Source organism: Heterocephalus glaber, unplaced genomic scaffold, assembly GCF_053883595.1.
Source record: "Heterocephalus glaber isolate CG9 unplaced genomic scaffold, H.glaber_assembly_v1.0 deba00001737, whole genome shotgun sequence".
Lineage (NCBI taxonomy): Eukaryota > Metazoa > Chordata > Mammalia > Rodentia > Bathyergidae > Heterocephalus > Heterocephalus glaber.
This window is the reverse complement of record NW_028258445.1, coordinates 1,723,591-1,743,782: the sequence shown is the minus strand read 5'-3', so window position 1 is coordinate 1,743,782 and position 20,192 is coordinate 1,723,591. Positions and strand designations below refer to the sequence as shown.

The following is a 20,192-nucleotide window of genomic DNA, read 5'->3' as shown; positions in this document are numbered from 1 at the left end:
CTGTGAAACAATCAGGAGAGCAGGGTGAGCAGAGGGAAAGCCCGACGGACTCGGCAGTGGTAACAGAGGCCTCTGACAATTCCACCAGAAGCACTGGAGCTTAAGGATCCCTTTTCTTGACCCCAAAGAACTAAGAGGTTAGGCTCTGCTGACCTCAACCAGTCAGACATTCTGGAGAGGGAACGCTCTTCGCAGTTTGGGAAAGAATTCAGTTGTGAAAAGCCAACAGTGACTGTATTTATGAGCAATTAGCCCTAAGAAATAATTCGGGACCACTGTGTTTTTGTTTTCTACAGTCTGGTCCTTGTCACTCTCAGATCCATGTACTTTTATATTAGGTTTGCCACACTGGACAGAGTCTCCTGAAGTTGGAAAGGTCCATGGAATGAACTATCGCCTGAGGCTCGCATTGATCTCAAGATCATAGCTGTTATTCCCCAGCCCTCTGTTCCACCACAGATTCTGAAGTTTTTTGATGTTTAGCTTGAAATTTTAGTGGTCTTGCCTGGAGAGATGACTTATAGCCCAATTCCTAAAATATCTTAGCCTTTTCTCTGGCCAGACCTGCCTTATTGTCCCTTTAACATCCAAATGGACACGGAATAGCATAGATGCCTTAGATGATCACCTAGCACCAGACATCCATTGCACTGCAGCAATCCAATGTTCTCTCATAACCAAGTTCAGTTACTACTACCAGTAAGCTCGTTCAAGTCCTCACCGACCAATCGCCTGGCATGAGAGGCTGAAATGATCAGGATACGTACATCTTTATGTCTGTACATCCTTAGAGCCTAAGGTTGCAAGATAGAAAGCACAAAACAGATCATCAGGAATCATGGTACTGTCAAGTACAATCAGAATGCACAGTAATGTTTACGTTTTTAAAATTATTACAGCAAAAGCTACATTGTCACTGATTCTGCTCTAAATAGTCTCCTTCATTTCAATATATTAATGCCATCATGCTTGCCACTTTCTGAAGCAGTTCTGGAAGTCTTCTGCGAAAGTCTTTACTTACAAGGTGTGATCAAAATTACAGTGAATGCTGTTGCCTAGTATCATTTTTAAAAGGCCGGATCATAAAAACCTTAGGGGGTGTAATTATCCAGCTTATTCATCACATCTGTGACCATGAGACTTCTGGTTCATCTCCAAAGTCACAAGGACCATGAAAGGTGTGCAGGTAATCGTGGTGTGGACTTGAATATGAAACACCTGTCAGACTGGCCTAGCGGAGTTCGGGTACACCTGGGTGACCAACTCACTGAAGGTAGGAGACTCACACTGGGTGGAGGTTTGCAGCCTGGATGGGACAGAGAGGGAAAGAAGCATGCTCTCTTCTGCTTTTTCAGAGGAGCTCCGGTCTCCTCCACCACCTGCCTTTGGGCTTCTGTCTCCAGGCCTCCTGTCTCCAGGCCTCCAGCGCAGCCCCATCAGCTTCACCACAGGTTCCCACAGAGGGCGGCACACCAACACTCCGCTCTGGGCCTTGGACTGGACCCTCCGGACCTCCAGCGTGCAGATAGGCCTTTTGCAGTCTTCCACACCTGACTCCCACTCCCACTCGGGCCCCACTGTAAGCCACTGCAAACCTTGTGAGTCCTCTATGTACACCACATCCATCATTAGAGAGCGTCTGTCCCTCCAGTGAGCCCTCACTGATGCAAAAGGTAGACATTTTGAATCGATTTGGCACATAGAGGCAGCCATGACAGCACAGCTAAAGACACTCATGAAAGAGGACCTCTGGAACTGCTTCAGAAAGTGGCAAGAGTGATGGGATGAGAGTGTTTGAAGTGAGAGGGAGCATTTTGAGGAAGATTAATGTCCATGTGTCTTTGGCTGCAATAAATTTTTAAAAATACTATAGCATTTGTCACAATTTTTGAGCACACCTTATATTGATACTACTAGGTTTTATTATCATAGAAGTGAACTGATAACTTAGGTGCATTTTTAACAGTCACTTCTGTTTCTCCATCATGTCAGTAGGTTACCAGTGGTGCAGTATGCATTCGCGTGCCCACTGTTGTGCTTTCATCACTCCAAAGTAGAGTCTTCTGTTTTATAGGTGCAATTATGCATCCAACAAACCCATAAATATGTAAGCAACCCATTCAAGGTGGTGCGTGTTGTATGAAACAGTCAGAAATTACACCCAGGGATTCTGGCCCCAAATCTGAGCACTTAATGGCTATAGCATCTTCAGAAAATTAGCAATATATTTCACACAAATGAGGGTGCACATTAAAAAATACAACCAATGCTGAAGTTTTTTAAAGTTAAGTTAATTGGTACCAATGCTTAAATTTTTAAAAATGTAAAGGACACATTGTCATTAATCTCCCTCAAAATACTCCCTCTGGGGCCAGGGATTTAGCTCAGTGGTTTCGCTGCCTGCTGCACAAGCACAAGGATCCGAGTTTGATCCCTGGTACCAAAAAAAAAAAATACTCCCTCTGGATTTCAATACACTTATCCCATCAGCTTTGCTACTTTTGGAAACAGTTTTGAAAGTTCTATTTCATGAGTGTCTTTTTTCTCAAGTGTGATAAAATATTTATTTTAATGAATGCCGCTGTCAGTGCCACCCAACAGGAAGGTGGGTGCATAAAGCATAACCTGTGTCCTCACCCACCTAGTCACCAGGGCTGGCACTGTGTGTTTTCTGGCTCTTCCCCAATGTCAAAATGACCATGGAAAGGAAACTCTTTGAATCTATTTAGAACATCGAGGCAGCCAGGACAGCACAACTAAAGACATTCACAGAAGAGGACTTTGAGAGCTGCTTCAGAAAGTGGCAACAGCAATGGGGTGTGTGTGAAGTGAGGTGTATTCCGAGGGGGATTAACAGCGAAGCATCGTCTATCATAATAAACCTTTACATTTAAACATTCAGTGTATTTCTGATTCTGCCTCACATACACATTAAATGAATACATTTTGGTAAGATACTAATTTTCTAATGTTCATAGGATAAAGTATTTTCACATATATACCCTTGCAGGAGACTCTACAACTAGTTCAAATGTCATAGTTTCTAACTCTACTCTGCAAGCGTCCTAAATTCAGTTTGTAAAATTCAATTCTTCTCTAAATCACTATTCTCTCTAATGCATCAAAATTTATATAATCATCCCCCAAAGAAACTCAGTGAAATTAGAAACTACTCCATAATTCTAAGTTAAAAATCAGTGAACTCTTAATTTAAGTAAGCTAAGTGCTAGGTACCACCTTGTCTTTGTGGCGCCATCATGCCTGTTCTCTGGCCTTTGACTGTGCCTCTCAGTGACAGGACCAGCCTGCTGTTGCTCCATGCTCACTGACAGGAAGTGCAGAGCTCTTGCAAATTCTGGGCAGCCATCTTTGCCCTCAGATGTGAGGAGAACTCTGTCAGGGCTTCTGTGGGTGGCAGGATTCCTTGCCAGCCACAGCCCAGGGGTGCATTGTGGATTCTCTACCTACTTACTCCCTCAACCCTCTCATATCTATCTGGGGATATTATCCTTACCTGGCCAGAAACACGAGGCACACTTTTGGATGTTTTTATGAGGCGTTTTCACAGAAGAAAACTGTGTCACAGAAGAAAACTGGTCAGCAAAGTACATGAGGAAGACCTGCCCTGAACATGGCCACACATGGTGGAGGACCCAAATGGAGCAAGAACAACTGCTACCACCACCACCGCCAATCTGCAAGCAGGGGAAAGCTACCACTGATGAGCTTGACTGACCTCTCTTTCCCATTTTCTTTCTTTCTTTCTTTCTTTCTTTCTTTCTTTCTTTCTTTCTTTCTTTCTTTCTTTCTTTCTTTCTTTCTCTCTCTCTCTTTCTTTCTCTCTTGCTTACTTGCTTCTACCTCCCCTTTCTTTCTTTCCCTTCCTTCCTTCCTTTCCTATCTCTCTTTCCTGTCATTAGTTCTTTGTCTTTCTCTTTCTCATTTCATTCATCCTGGTACTGGGAATTGAACCCAGGCCCTTCACACTGATCCACAGCCTCATGCCAGGCTATGCTCCAATTGGTGATCCTCATGGCCTCTGCCTTCCAGGATGTTGGGATAAAGGTTTGCCACAAACACAACTGTGTTCATTGATCCTTCTTGGTCTGGTGTGGTTTTTGATGCTGCTGTTGCTGGTAGACAACTGCCTTCAGACTCTTCAGGTCTTGAACACAGACTTGCCCCAGTGGGCCTTCCTGGGGCTTTCAGGCTTTCAGCCTCAGCTACATCCTTGGCTCTGTATGTTCACCAGCTTCCAGCTTCAGGATGAATAGCTTGCACTTCTCCTGGCTCTGCAGCCTGCAGACAGTCACTGTGGATCTTCGCTGCCTCTGCATGAGCCAGTCCCCTCGATCCCATCTTGTAATTACGTGTACATTGTACTGCTTCTGTTTCTCCAAAGAACCCAAATTCTTTGCACCTGTATGGTTTATGGTTGGACTATATGATCTAATATCTTCAGGCATTTTATCTTTTAGAACAGAAAAAAGTTTCTCTCTCAAAAGACTGTTTCTTGGAAATTAAAACTGCTTTGGCAAATTTAATTCTCAAGCTAGATTGCTTAGGCTCAAATTCCAGCTCTGTCACTTCCTAGTTGTAAGATCTTAAAGGAGTACTGTAAGTGCTCTGGTATTGTTTTCTTATTTTAAAACAATAACAATATATTCCCTATCTCATAGAGATGTGATATGGATTTACTCAAATACAGTAAGTGCATGAAAGTGCTAATGATAACATTTTTAACTAGGAAGAGCCTGTGTGAAGAATCTCAGATCAAAAAATATGCCAGGAACATACAAAAAAAGCTAGCTCAGCACACAATAACTTTATCCTGGCACGAATTCATCTTCTGTACTTAGATTATCTTTGCAAAAGAGAAGAAAGTTGTTTGGTTTTTCTCAAGTTAAGTAAATAAAGTCTAAAAGATTTGCTGATGTGGTACTGATATTATACATTATCAAAATCTGGTGAAAAATATTAATTTAATTCCTTGCCTTCAAATCCACTCTTGTTGTCAAGTAATCTACTAATGAGTAATGGAAAGATTTCCTAGATTCAATTGGAAAAAAATGGGGGGAGGGGAGAGAGAGGTAGAGAAACACCTTGTACAGTTATATAAATTAAGCCTAGTAAAATATTTAATTTTTGACAAACATTTCTTGACAGTCTTGAAGATAGATCCATGGATCATGTTAAAATAAAAATACATCAGATTTTTTCTTGTCTAGTAGTTTATAGTACAGGCAAAGGAGTAGATATATACACAACTAATTCCCACTTAATGTAGAAAAACACTTTAGGCTCCAATTTGCTGTGGGAAAGACAGAGTGCATTCAGCAAGAGCCAAATAGACCTCACAAAGATGTGGCTTTTGGGCAAGGACTTGAGAGCAGAGCCTATGCAAAAGTGTGCTGGTAAATTTTTTACAACAGCACTCTAAAAAAAAGTATATATGTACCAATAAAATTAATTTTTTTAAAGTACACATGTGTACACAATTTCTTTTAAAGTTTAATAATGAAAATATATAGCTTGTATAATTGAAAAGTAATTAAAGAACACATTTTGTATTATAGTTTGATGACAAATTCTTGCAGAATGCTTTCACTGATTTTTGCTGAACTCTTTTTCTTTTTTTTATGTCCTGGGGGTTGGACCCAGGTCTTCTCATGCATATACCTTACCACTGAGCTAATCTCTGAGCCTAAATTTTGCTGAATTGTTATGACTGTAGACAGTCTGTATTGCAATACAAGTGTTGGCTTATACCCTCATTTTCAATTAGGATGTCAGTAACATCCATGTTGTATGTTGAACCTTCAATTGTTTGTCAATGCACAGTGATTTTGAACAGTGGATATTTTGTACCTATTCATTGAGTAAAAAGTACAAACATGACATACTTTGAATTTTAAGCCACACTGATGACATTTTCCTCATTGCTGTTTTTAGATCCAGTCAACAGGATGATAAATAAAGTTCCAAGTTTTAGTACTCATTGATCATGGCATATACAGTGCCATGTCTGATTTTGAGTTACCAAGCTTCCTGATGTTGGTCAAAGTAGAGATGAGAAAAGATGTGAAATTGTCCAATGTTATATTAAAGACATAGTAATATAGAAAATAGTAAGATGTGGTAAAGTACTTAAGTAGTGATGAATTTTGAGTATTACTTGCCTCTTTTATACAATGCATTTAATTGCAAGTTTATGTAATTTAACATTTTTCAGTGGCTGTTTTAACAACCATCTCATAAAATTCTTGAGAATTTACCACTAGTCTTTTGTTAGCTACCTTGAGTCACCTGAAGCATGCTTACCACTTGGTGTTGTTACTATAGAATGTCTACCTATCTGAATCTTCAGGCTAGTTGACAGATGAGAAAAGAGAGGTCATCTAAGGTAGACCTGGTTTACTAAGGTCATTGAAGAACTAGATGGAAGAGCAAAGAGGGAATCCAGGTCTGTCTGATTTCAAAGAGTTTTGGTGGTTGAGAACCCAAGGGATTGTCTTCCCACATTTCCAGCCTCTGGAGGGTCAACGCAGGGTATCCTTTTCCTACACCTGCTTTGGCCCACATACTTTCTATGGTTTTACTTTAAATCACACCATACAGATTGATGGATCTATGGGGCCATGGGCTCCTCCGAGCAAGAACATGCACTCCAGGAGCTTAGCAGCACTGTGTTCCAAAGGGCAGGATTCAGGGATGGGAACCAGTAGTGCCATGTTGTCCACATCTCAATGGATATTACACACTTTGCTAAGTAAGGTAGTGAATGTCAGAAAAAGGTTTGTATTGGTGAAATTAGTAGTTTATCAGTGTGTGTATGTAGGAACGTGATCTCAGAGTGGAAGTTATGCAGATGAACAAGTATATTCACAGAGTCTCTCCCCCACTGAGTGAGCTGAATATGAGAATCTTCAGGTGCCCAGGGCTTGCTTCTTCACACACCTGTGCTTTGATGAATTTCTGAAGGTCCAGTGCTACTCTTCATGAGAAAAAAAGGTGCCACTGGAGCACTTATTTGGAGCAAACTTTGAAGGTGGTAGTCACTGGAGCACTGAAATCACACAGAGGCTATGTATACTGCTTTAGGACTGCTTGCTAGTAAACGTGTTTTTAAAATGCATGTGAGGGGTGTAATACGGTCTGAGACATGTAGGCACCGAAGTCTGTATGGAGATGGAAATGTCTGCCCTCTCCCACCTCAATGTTACCCATGGCTGCTCCCATCGAACAAGAGGGACACAGACCCTGGGTTAACTGAATATTAAAACAAGTCAACATTTTTAACTGGAGTGGAAAAAGTGCAAAGATCCTGATGAGGAAGGTAGCTGGAGTAGAGCCCAGAGGGAGAGTAAGCAAAGGAAACAAGCTGGATGCAGGTGAGGTCTGACAGCCTCTGAGGGAGAGGAAGAGGCAGCCCTGGAGGAGGGGGACAGTGGGATGCCACGCCAGGCCTCATTCTGGATCGCAGCGAAACAGCTAATTCAGTTACTTTCAACTTGTAAAAACATGCAGTTTTAGGTAGATGGCGAATTAGAGAGATGGCTTGAGAAAGAGTCATTGTTTTCTGGGTTCCTGGTGACTATGCAGTCATCAGTCTTGCTTTCCTAATTCATGTAAGTATCCAGTAAAGCTGCATGCCCATCGGAGCTGTGCCATCGGACATTTCAAGCAGCTGCCTTTCTACCCGCTCCTCTGAATTTTTCAGGTGTTTGACAAGTGGCAGCTCCCTGAACTCAAAACTCAGGGCAGCTTCGCTTAGTACCAACATTCAAATAAACCGCCCTCCCCGCTGCCCAAGAATCAAGAAACAGGTTAGCTCAGGTTAACTTTAACCTTTCTTTGTCCATTGTATTTTTTTTCATTGTACTCTTCAGCAATGAGTGGCTCAGAGTTCCCTTTCTGAGATCTCACTGAAGGAGGAATGCAGGCAGATTGGCCCTGGCTTTGAACACTAACGAGTTTGGACTTGATCCTCTGGGACAGCAGACGGCTCTGCAGGCAGCGGCAGGACCAGAGCTGTATTTTAGGAAGATAATTACGACAGCAGTGCGATAACTATGTCTGAGAGATGAGAAATTAGAGTCAGAGGCTAGCGACTATTTCAGCAGTTCAGAATTTAAACGATGGGGGCCTGAACCTTTCCAATAACAATGGATATGGAAAATTCAACTACTGGAGATTCATTTTGAGGTGGACAGTCACAGGCTGTAGAGCTGTTTAGAACTGGAACAGTCAGAGAAGCTGCAAAGCGGTGAAGCTGGAAGATAGAGAAGTGAGCTGGCTTCACCATATGAAGAGAGGTCTGTGCATGATGCATTTATAAGGAAAAGAATGGCACTGTATTGAAAGTATAGTAAAAAATAGAGAGAAACTGAGTTGCATGGCAGGAAACTGAATTTTTTATTGCGATAGTCAACTTCAGCTGAATGTAATTTACTTGTGTCTTGAGCAAACTCCCAAAGGTTATCCAGTTCATCTTCAATATGTATTTAAATGAAGCATTTATATCAAACTTCAAAGTATGCCCCAGGAGTGAGGAAATCTCAATCTGACCATTTCAGGCTCATTATAAAGTAGGGTCCAGTAACAGTAATAATTAAATAAAATCTTTGTACCTAATGATCAAAGATATTGAACAGAATATTGAACAAAATAAGACTATTTTGATCATAACTTTAATTACCCTGGATATAAATTTAACTATTTTCCTATTTAACATTCTTTAGTTTTCTTAATCACACACAGAAAAAAACCCCAGACCTTCTTGACATTTCATGCAAGACATTTCTGGATCCAGCCCCTATATCCCAGTCTAATGTTTTTTTTTCCACACAAATTCCCTTAAAGGGTTGCTGCATAAGTATATACATACCCCACACTGGAAGATTAAACTATTAAACTGGCTGTGGACTCTTCACATTTCCATTCGATGGTCTGGTTAGATTCAGGCTCAAAGCCACATGGAGACAAAAAGAAAGAATTTGAAATATTAAAGCTCAGAAGAAAAGTACATTTTAGAAGATAAGGGATAGAAAGGTCACATTGCGCAGCCATCGAATAACAAGAGGTAATTAAATGTCAGAGCTAAAAAAGGAGGAGACAGGGGTCTCCCACAGCTAAAGATAAAGCCCTTGCCACCATTCTGCCTGGAGGCAACCTTATTTTCAGCTGTACCACCCCTTCTAATGGAGTGTGAGAGCAATTAAAAATAGAATGTCAACAATCTTCCTTTTGAAACAACTTTTTGTTTGGGGAAATAATTTGGAAATAAATTTTAATTTTGAGAAGACTTTGAGAATTCACATATCACTAACTGTGATAAGTTACACGATAGTGCCCATTTGAAAAAAAAAGACTGACAAAATAGCCAGCCATATTCTTTTGATACAAATGTTGTATAACCAACCGGGAGAAAATTCCTCCTTCAGTGTGCTAGAATTCAACAGTCTGTTTGGCTGCATTAGTTGGACTCCCCACCTGTGAATTCCAGCTTCTCCTGAGATACACTTATGCTTACTGAAGAAAAATTTTATTACCAGAAAGAATAGAATGATGTCTTAGTTCACAAAAGAATGAAAAGTTGCTACTGTTCATATTAACCATTATTAATTCATTTAAATTCATGAGCTGAAGAAGAGAAACAAACCTCAAAATGAAAGGCATCTGGGTGGATCCTCTTAAAAATGCTCTTATGGGCTGCTGTAGTAGCTCAGTGGTAGACTACTTGGTGCACACAAGGCCCTGTGCTCCATTCCCGAGCACTGCCATAAAAAACCCCTCCATCTCACCTAGTCCCACTCATGATTGTTCTCATTCCTGAAAATGAGGAAACAGAGGAGCAAAGATGTTATTGCCCAAGATGGAGAGCTAACACGCTGTAAAAAACTAAGCTCAAACACATTCGATCAACACCAAAGACCGTGATATATTTCTATAAGTTTGATTCCAAAATCTTTTTTTAAGGCCAGAAGTAGGTGGGTAGAGAGTGCAACTAAGATTCCAGAACTCGAGTGAGGGAATCTATAATAATCACAATAAATATGATAATTTAAATGATTTTCACTTTTTCAGCAATTTTTACTTTTCTTACACAACCCTATACTAAATTCATTTTCTTACAGTGATTACAGAATCCAAGATCATTTAGGCCCCATAGATTTTTGGGTGGGATTAAAATTTTGTACTGGACACCACGATACTTTATGAAGTTCCCTGTCCCCTTCGCATGAAGGACGCATTCTTCTAGCTTCTGGGAGTGAATCTAGGATCCAGACCTCAGCTGTCAGCTCTCTCTGGAAACGGCCCTCTGCGGAAGTGGACCATGCTTACTTCCGGGGAACATCTCACTCTCGGTGTAGGACAGCGTCTGGCTTATCAAGGTCTCTCACATGCAGGCTGTCTGGTGGCTCAGCATCTCCTTCACCTGTTTGTGCTTCCTGACTTCTGTCAGTGTTGAACCGACGCGCCCTAGTGAGCTTTCTGCATGCTGATTGCTACCACCACGTCTACACCACAGGGAACTACACCTAAAAGTAGCATTCTAATCCAAAGCATCTAGACAGTGAAGAAATTTCCTGGTAACCTTACCCTTGCTGGAATAAGGTACTGTCACTGTCAAAAACATTTACCATAAAAAAGAGTAAAGAGAAAATCAGGTATATTTATTTCAATTATAGAGTCATTGATTGGAGTCATTGATTGAGTTTAAGAAATGACTGATCAGAGAGATCCTAATTTAGACTTCACAGACCGCATTTTAAAATGCATTATTTATATTTTATACACAGTATTTATATTTCAATTTTTAGTTAACATGTCATTATAAAAAAATAAGCTATGCAGACTTTTAGGAAGAAAACTATGCTATTAAAAGTCTTTAAAGCTTTGACTTTATTAAGCAAGAAGGTAGGCATGGTGGTGCACATCTGTAATTCCAGCTCTCTGGGAGGCTGAGGCAGGGAAACCACAAGTTTGAGCCCAATGTGGACAACTAAGCAATTTAGTGAGACATTGTCTCAAAATAAAAAGTTAAAATAAGTTTTGAAGTGTAACTCAGTGTGAAGGTCCTGATTTCAATCCCCTAATGCCAAAAAGAAGAAACACGAAAGGATGGGAGATACTAACTGAAGAAATCAGTAAGAACAGTGCATGTGGATTCCTGTGCACCAGCACTGAAGCGGGTCATGAAGTTATCCTATGTGAAACGCCCTCTGGCCTTTTGCTGGCATTGCTCTTTTATCACTGAGGAATATGGTGGGCAGCATGTTTTAGCACACACTGCTGTTTTGCAGATCCTCAGAGACTCAACGACTGACAGGCCTACTGCCGTGCATTGAGCAGGTGTGGGCCCATCCATCAAACAGTTGTCCTTACTCCATGCTCAGTTGTGCCAAAGCCTCTCTGTTTTCACTTGCCTTAATTGCAAAACACTGTCCTAAGAGGCAGGGAGGTAAATTAGCACCATCATAATCTATAGAATTTTCTAGTCCTTGATTCCAACTCCTGCAAAAGAAATGAACCATAAAGATATGCAGTATCAGAGTTGATATTCAGTCGGTCTTTATATTTCTACTGAGATTTGGAAATAATTCTCAGATTCCCTGCAATAAATAATAAAAATTAATAAATAGCTAATATCCTGTAAGTTATTTGGACATAAGAGAGCCCACTTTTCTCTTAAAGTACTGTCCAAATCTTTATTTTATAGGTTAGAAAAACATTATGTAGTCTGAAAATATAAAATAGCTTTGCACCAGTGATTACCATCCTAACACAAATATATACAAGATTATAAATTAAAAATTATATTTGTATCAGTGAATTAATACCAGAAAGAAGGCTGAAGTTCGGGGCTGTGGCACTGCACCTGCCTCAAAAGTGCAAGGTCCTAAGTTCGATCCCCGGTACCAGAAAAAAAAAAAAGAAGGCTGAAGTTCAAAACATATTCACCAATTCTAGAAAATATTTCTTCATAAATAACCTTTGAGGCTGATTTAATAACATTTCAGAACCAAGAAAGCACCAACCAGATTAAGCAATCATTTTCTGATTTAATCTTTCCACTTGAAAAGGGATAATCTTCAGAGAATTCTCCCAGCACAACACAGGAGAGTCCCACAGGTGTAGGGTACTGAGAGCATGTACCTCCAAAAATGCAAGCCAGGGACGATAAGACATGCTCTGCTCTGTACCCCAACATTGCAATCTACCCCCATACTGCAATGAAATTACACTACCTAGGTGACTGTATAGGATCTAGAAGTGATTTCAAGTTAAATTTATTATTAAATGTGTCTAACTAGGTGAGGCTACTTAGAAAAGATTTTATAAACAGTATTATAAATGTGGTTAGTCTGCTGTCTCTGACCATGACAAAATAACTGAAACAATAAAATTCACAGGGTGAAAAGTCTATTTTGGCTCAGTTTCTGAGGCTGTAGTCCATGGTTGCCTTACTCTGTTGCTTTTTGCCTGTGGCGCCACAGTACAAGGCAGGAGTGCGTGATGGAGGAGGAGGCCTGCTCCCCTCATCGAAGATAGAAAGCAAAGAGAAAAGGGGGTCAGAGCCAGGGTTCTGGTGTCACGACAAGGTGTGTACCCCAATGATGCACTATTCCCACCTCTTAAGTGTTCCACAACCTTCCATCAATGCCACAAACTGAGGGCAAGGTGTTCAATATACGGACATGTGGGGAACATTTCAGATCCAAACTCTAGTGTGTAGAGCACAGAGGAATTGGCACGCACAAAGGAAGACACAATAAATGTTCATTTATGTGAGGTCAACTGAGGGGCAGAAAAGCCATGCTATCTTCTCCCCTACCACCTTCCCCAGATTTGAAGGTCCATTATTAAAATGTAAATGTCTTCTGGGTTAATTAACTTTCTCAGAAAAGCCATGAGAGCAAGAGGACACAGTTATCTGGATACCACAAAGGTGAACAAAGGTACAGATTCCCAATGATGAATGTCATCACGCTATATACCTAATATGTAGCAATAAACGTAATGAATAAAAAAAATGACCATGGAAGGCAAACATTTTGAATGGGTTAGGACATGGAGACAGCCATGAAAATTCAACTGAAGACATTACAAGAGAGGACTTCCAGGATTGCTTCAAGACCATAGAATCACAGAATAAATGTGTTCAAAGGAGGAGGAGGATTTGGAGGAAGATTAACGGAAATGTGTCTTTTATCGTTATAAATTAAAATAATTTAAATATTTACCATATTTTTTTCAGTCTCACCTCATATTTCCAGGAGAGAACTGTATGAGTACATCAAAATAAAATACCCAAAATGACAATAATCACATCATTTATTGGATTCCAATGTGCCCAATACTACTGCTTTATATAATGTACTACTGCTATATAGTGTACTACTGCTTACATAATGTCTTATTTATTCCTTATTATACTCAATCAGATAGGTTCTGCTAGTATCTCTCAAAATTGGAAACCTCTGGAATTTAGAAAGGTAAATGCTTTGCCCAAAATCATAGAACCAGCCAGAAAGAAATTGAAGTCAACTCCCAAGACAGAAACTGTCTCTCCGAATATGCCTGCACACTCACATCTTCATTGTTTCCTATTTCCCAGGTACAAAGTTAGCACAGCATCTCAGTGCCCATCGCTGCTTCTCATCCTATCCACTCAGTCTGCACCAGGAGAGTGACCACGCACCTTTTCATTTTCTCCTCCTCACTGCACACTATGCGCCTTAGTTGCTTTCTTATTGCTGGAACAAAATATCTAACGCCCACAGCTTAAGGAAGAGGTTTATTTTGGCTCACGATTTCAGGCATGGTCATCTAGCCCCAGAATGGATGGCAGAGCAAAAGTTGCTGGACCCACAGCAGCCAGGAAGGAGACAGAGAAGAGAGGAGCCAATCGGGAAGAGAGATGCACCCTTCTGGGTCACAGCCCAGTGCCTTGCCCTTTGAACTACACACGACCACCAGACTTGAGAATTTTGGGAGACATCTGATACCATACCGCTGTGGGACACACCAGTACACTGTGTATTCAGGGTCTTCAATGAAGCTACCTCCTTCCTCTCCTCTTCGTTTGGGCCCCGCCACGTGACAGGAAAACAAGATCATGAGCCTCTACTATCTCCCTCCAGCACCTCCTCTTGCCTGTTCTTCTCATTAACAACTTACTGAATCCATACTCTAAAAACATTACTTCTACTTTCTCATCCAACAGTATAAACCATGCAGAGATCTGCTTCCAACAACACCAGAAAGGAGGCTGAGAGTCCTTGTGGATTACTGCCAACCCCCACCTGTTCCTCTTCTCCTCTCTTATCTCCCACATTATTTAGTTCCCTGAAGAAATAAGGTCTTTGGCATTTCTGTCATTATCATTTTTTCCATTTATTTTTCACTGTTACTGCTAAACTTGATAAACTTAAAACTGTCTTTTCTCTTTGTTACTGTTTAGATATAAAGTGTCCCTGGACTCAACCCTCTGAAACAGTAAGTCAAAATAAGCTCTCTTTCAGTTGTGGGTGTTGGGTCAGGAAAGTGACTAATACTTTCATGAGTGCTTCTGTCTTTTGTTTCTCATTTTTCTAATATACAGAATAATCCTGCTACAGAATGTAGACTCCTAAGACAGCACTTTGATAATATATTTGGCTTTTATCTACACTTGATCTTAGCCAAAAGGCTCAGAAGTGATTATTTGGCTTTTATCTGAATGTGTCAAGAGTTCTTGTGGCCCCCAGGTAAGACAAAAGTTCTTTCACCTGATTTCGCAAGCTGTAAAAGTACGAGATCTACCCCAACCATGCTGTGAAGTACTTCCTTCTTCTTGATTTTCATTATACAGAAGTATCCTTGACTCTTTCTCGATTCTCTGGTCTAGATCCGGGGCCCACGGGTGCTTTGCTTGCACTGGGTCCTTTCCTCCATGTTGTTCACTCCACTTCCACCTCTACCTGCGCTGAGCCCCTCACCTCCTCCTCAGTCAGCCCCATGTGAGAAGCCTCACCCCACTAGCTCACCACAAGCTTTCTGACTTATATTTACCTTCACATATCTAGAGTTCTTTTACTATTCTTGCCATCCAAGAGTGGTTGTTTTGCCTCTTGATTCAGATTTAGCTTCTCTTAAGGACAGTTCAGGAAGCACTGGTGGGGTTTTTTGGGGGTGTTTAACTTGTGTATTTTTGATTTGCGCTCTCTGTCCTTAACCCACACAGGGCCTAATTCAATGTATCTTCTATCAGAGGCCAACAGTATATATTGGAATAAGTAATCTTTAGTTAGGTCTTTATGCTAATTTACTGGAGAGTTGGAAACTGTGTTTTAATGCAGTACTCTGACAAGTAAATTAAGTTTCTTATTAAAATAGTTTTTCAGATATAAACTGTTGGATTTGCTCCCATCTTCACCACTCCCACCAAATATGGTGTCTTTCATTCCTTTTCCATGCGTGCATTTTATCAGGAGATCTTCTGGGAGCTTAGTCTCTGGTAAACAGTTTATTGTAACATTAATAGAGGGAAACAGATTCAAATAGCTGGAAAATTAAAAGTCTCAGCTTACCTCAAAGGGTATTCTATTCTGGTAGTAAAAAGTAATATGAAATACAAAGTTGTTCCATGAATGCCAACACAAATACCAGTAACAATGGTCTGAAAATGAAGCAGGAAGCCAGTTGCTCCAGACAGGTTAAGACACTGCAAGCCTTTTCATTTCTTCTTTAAATCATTCTCCCTTTCATGACCCTGGTTGTCTAAATGGTAACTTCACACAAATTGTAGCAGTGCCAACTTATTCTTGGCATGGTTAGAGCTTAATTTTTGAAATGCTTAATTTTATATGCTCCATTTGTGAGGCTAATTTAGACAGAATTGGCATACCAACTAAGCACAATGGGTAGTAATTGAAAAATAATAAGAAGCGGTCCACTAATTCACAGTACTCTGATAGAGCCATACAATTACTTTTTGAGATGAAACTAACTGTACCAAAGGGCAGGGTTCTGGAAAGGACTCCAGATTGAAAATTAGGAGCTATTTTCTAGACTTTCAGCTCTCTATGGGATAAAATGAAGCTCAGCTCTTTGTCAGTCACTACTGAGGAGATGTTGGTAAATTATTAACATAAAGCCAAATATTACTTTAACTGGTGATGTGACAAAAGGAACTATTAATTTTCCCACTCAAATCCATTAAAATTAACTGTTACACAACAGTTGGAACCATTATTTCCTTACACTAAATGTTTTTCACTGATTCCACAGATTATAACAAATATTTTTGGCAGCTTTTCAAATTTTAACAGTAATTGGCATAAAATGAGAAAAAATTATGAGTACTCTGAATCAAAAATCAAAAAAAATTACTAGTATTTTTATTTTAAAAATCATTCAAGACTTCTGCTTCTGTAAAGATAGAGATAAGATTGTTTTCCCTAGTTCTCTAAGTACAAGTAGTAACCCTGGACATTATGTATACTGTACAACAAACATACTGTAAAAGGTGGAGGAAAAGCAGATCAGATAGGGACTGTGATATGAAACATGCCACAGTTATGAGTGAACTGGATTTTCTGTTTTCCCTTTGTCTCTCAGAATGAGCATATGAGGTACTGCAGAAGCAGAAGACTTAGAAACACCAATAGAGTCAGACAAAATAGTCCCATAAAAATCCTCTCTCTAGAGAAAAAGCCAGGCAAAGGGCATCTTAGAGGACAGGCAAGTTCCAGAACTTAACCATCTACTCCAGTCAGCTTCACAGCAAACACCTATGGTCCACCCTCATGCCTGTCAGCAAAGCCCAAGTGGAGGCCTTAGAATCCCATCTTCCCAAGGCTGTAACAACACAACCTGGACCCTTGTGGTACCAGAAAAGGCTGAAGTGGGTTGGACCTCCAAACTCACCCAGAAGTAAGGAAGTACATCTCCTTACACTTAGTAAAGAATTAGAACTTTTACCAAAAGTCAGCAGTAATAGGACCATTCCCTCGATGTCAAAGGAGGTCACATAAGGAGAAGTAAAGCAGCACCAAGGTTGGTCAGTGGGGGCCTACCGTGAAGCATAAGCTCCCTGCCCACCCAGCTGAGTAGGAGGAGCCTCTGTTTCCACACCTGTTAGTGGGGGCAAGTGCAAAGCCACCTGGCAGCAATGAAGCAGTTTTCTTCCCTTGTCAAAGAAGTATCAAGAGAATACTGAATATTGCTGAAACATGCAATAATATTTAGTCAACAATGTCTGGATTCTAGTCATTCATCGTACAAAGAACCAGGAAGATCTCAACTTGAATGAGAAAAAACAAGCCAAAGATACTAACACAGTGACAAGTTAGTGCTATCTGCCAAGCATCTCATCATGAAAAACACTTCTACAAGCAATCAAACATGATTGAAACAAATAAAAATGTAGCATTTTAGTGAAGAAGTAAGAGGTGTAAGCAAGGGACAGATTGAAAACTCAAAATTGAAAAATATAAAATGGAAATAAAAAACTCTCAACAGAATAACAGAAATGAATCCATCTAAGTGTGATAGTTAACTGATTTATCAACCTGAGTAAGAAACACCCAGCTAAATTGAAACAGCACAGTTGTGGGTGTGGCTGAAGTGAGTTGTGGAAGACAAAAGGTCCGGCCCACCCTGGGTGTGAGTGATTTGTACCCCAAAGGAGTAAAACAGAAAGGAGGACAGAAGGCTCGTTTCTCTTACTGGAGGAGCTCCAGTCTTCACCTGCTCCTTGGATGTCCTCTCTTGGTTTCCAGCACAGACCCTTCAGCCTCCTGATCTGAACTCACATGGGACACTACACTGAGCTCCAGGCCTTCAGCTGGATCCTTTTGGATCCCCAATGCCCACAGACCCTGTGCACTCTTCCACACCTGACTCTGTGGGCAGCCCTTGGAGGCGTATCTTATAAATCCTTATCTATTTATTTATCTTCCATTAAATCTCTTTCTCTAGTAAGCACTAACTGTTACACTGAGGAACAGAGATAAATCACGCTAAAAACCCAAAAAATAAAAAAGGAAAACTTAGCAGGGACACATAGTATCTACTGCAATGAAAGTCTAACATTTAAGTCACCTGAGTTACAAAGGCAGAAAGAAAGGGGATAGGGCTGAAAACATATTCAAGTGAATATTGACTAAATAATCCCAAATTTGACAAAGACATAAGCTTACATATTCAAGAAGCTAATAAAATTTCAAAGAAGATAAATACAAAGAAATCCATGTGGTGACATATCATAGTGAACTTCTGAAAACTAACAGTGAAAAAACCCCCCAAAACACCATAAAGCAGCAAGAGAAATGATAGATACATTACCTGTAGAGCAAAAAAAAATCAAATGATAGCATATTTCTCCTATAAAATCACAGAAACCAGATAAGCGTGGCACAGCGTTTGTCAAGTACTGAAAGAAAAAATTGTTCATGTAGGATTTTATACCCTGTGATTATATCTCCTATGAGTATCTCATTCAGAAATGACAGAAAGGGCCAGGGATTTAGCTCAGTGGTTCTGCCGCCTGCTTTGCAAGTGTAAGGTTCCAAGTTCGATCCCCAGTACAAAAAAAAAAACCAGAAATGACAGAGAGATGAAGGTGTTCAGATGATGCAGAACAAAACACTGAAACTTAAACTCTCACCAGAAGGCCTACCCCAAAAGAATCCTGGAAGAAAATTCTCTAAATAGCAGAAAATGATAAAAGAAAGAATCGTAGAACAATACAAAGGAAGAAAGAACCAAAAAAAATGTAAAGTGAGTACGTGCCATGGATTTTTATTCTCTCGAGTTTTCTAAATTATGTTGAAGAATGAATCGACAAACGTAGTAACACTGTCTACTGTAGCTGTCATAAGTAAAAGAAATACGTAGGACAATTGTAGTACAAATGGGAATGCTAACAGGACATAAAGACAAAGTCTCTATGCTTCACTTGAACCGGTAAGACACTGACATAAATAGATTTGGGTAAGTTATGCATGTACAGTAACCTAGAGCAAAAATCTCAGAACAACTATTGAAATGCTACCAAAGAGATGTATTCAGAAAACACCAGAGATCTCCAAATGTCAACTGGGACAGATGTGGTTGTCACCTGGAACTGCAATAGTGGCAGGGAGGTGGTGGGGGTCAGGAGGGGAGAACAAGTCAATCTTGAGGGAATTGGGAAAGATCTGACTTGACAGCAATAGTGACTCCCACCCTACAACAGGTGCTAGAATGCTCTGCACATACTGTTCCAGAGCCCACTCCTTGGCTTGATGTAAGATGTCTGTGTAAGCCACAGTCCTTGGGAGGGGCTGGGATGCAGTCCATGGGTCCTCATCCTTGCTGTGCTTCTTTTGCTCCTTCCGTCCTTCTGATGCAGCCTGGCGATGAAGGAATGGCCTGGAATGTCTGTCATTCTGACAGGGAAAGGTAGGAGGAAATTCACTAGCGCTCTGGCTGCACTCTGGCTCAATTCAGTTCTTAGACAATATCAGCAGCTTTTGTCACTGAGCCCTGTTTCTCCTTTTTTTGGTACTGGGGATTGAACTTGGGACCTTGTGCTTGCATGGCAGGCGCCGGGACCACTGAGCTAAATCCCCAGCCTGAGCCCTGTTTCTCCCTGTGTTCCAGCATTCTCAGAAGTTACACAGTATGTTTACAGTAGCAGTGACCTAGGTACTATTGATCTGAAAATAAATAAATAAACAAATAAATAAATAGTGTGCACAAAGGAGAACCACTTCAAATAGTGCCTGAACCCTGACTTGTGCATGCAATTGTCTCTTTAATATCACAATCTCAGTTAAAATAACCAAAAAATACACTTTAGAAATGGTGACACTCACTAAATACTAACCACAGAGGTAAACAGTGACAATGAGGAGAGCAAGCAGAGAACAGAACGTGAATCTTCGGCCCTTGAGGAAGGTCGGTGAGCAAACTAATCTCCTTTCATTCATTTCTTTTTGGCTCAGGGGGTCAGAAAGTATTCTTTGTGTGCAGGTAAAATCCCCCACCTGACAGAATGCCTTTGCAGGGTCTGGGAATTACACATGGGCCACATCAGATATGCACGTGGAGGTGTTGTATACACTTGTTATTCTTCCTTTCCTCCTGAGTATGGAGAATAAGGAAGAGAAATACATTTAAATTATACCTCCCAGGATATCACTGGAGAGAACCCTTGTGTT

The 20,192-nt window shown here is 40.5% G+C and overlaps 1 long non-coding RNA gene across 1 annotated transcript in view; it reads right to left on the bottom strand.

The window, feature by feature from the left end:
* LOC110346439 (uncharacterized) overlaps nt 1-8,881 on the bottom strand; it is a 123,767-nt gene extending 114,886 nt beyond the window's left edge. Inside the window, exon 1 of the long non-coding RNA XR_015447010.1 lies at nt 629-8,881. This is a non-coding gene — a long non-coding RNA (uncharacterized LOC110346439). The remainder of the gene's footprint in view (nt 1-628) is intronic.
* Nucleotides 8,882-20,192: the final 11,311 nt, after the last annotated feature.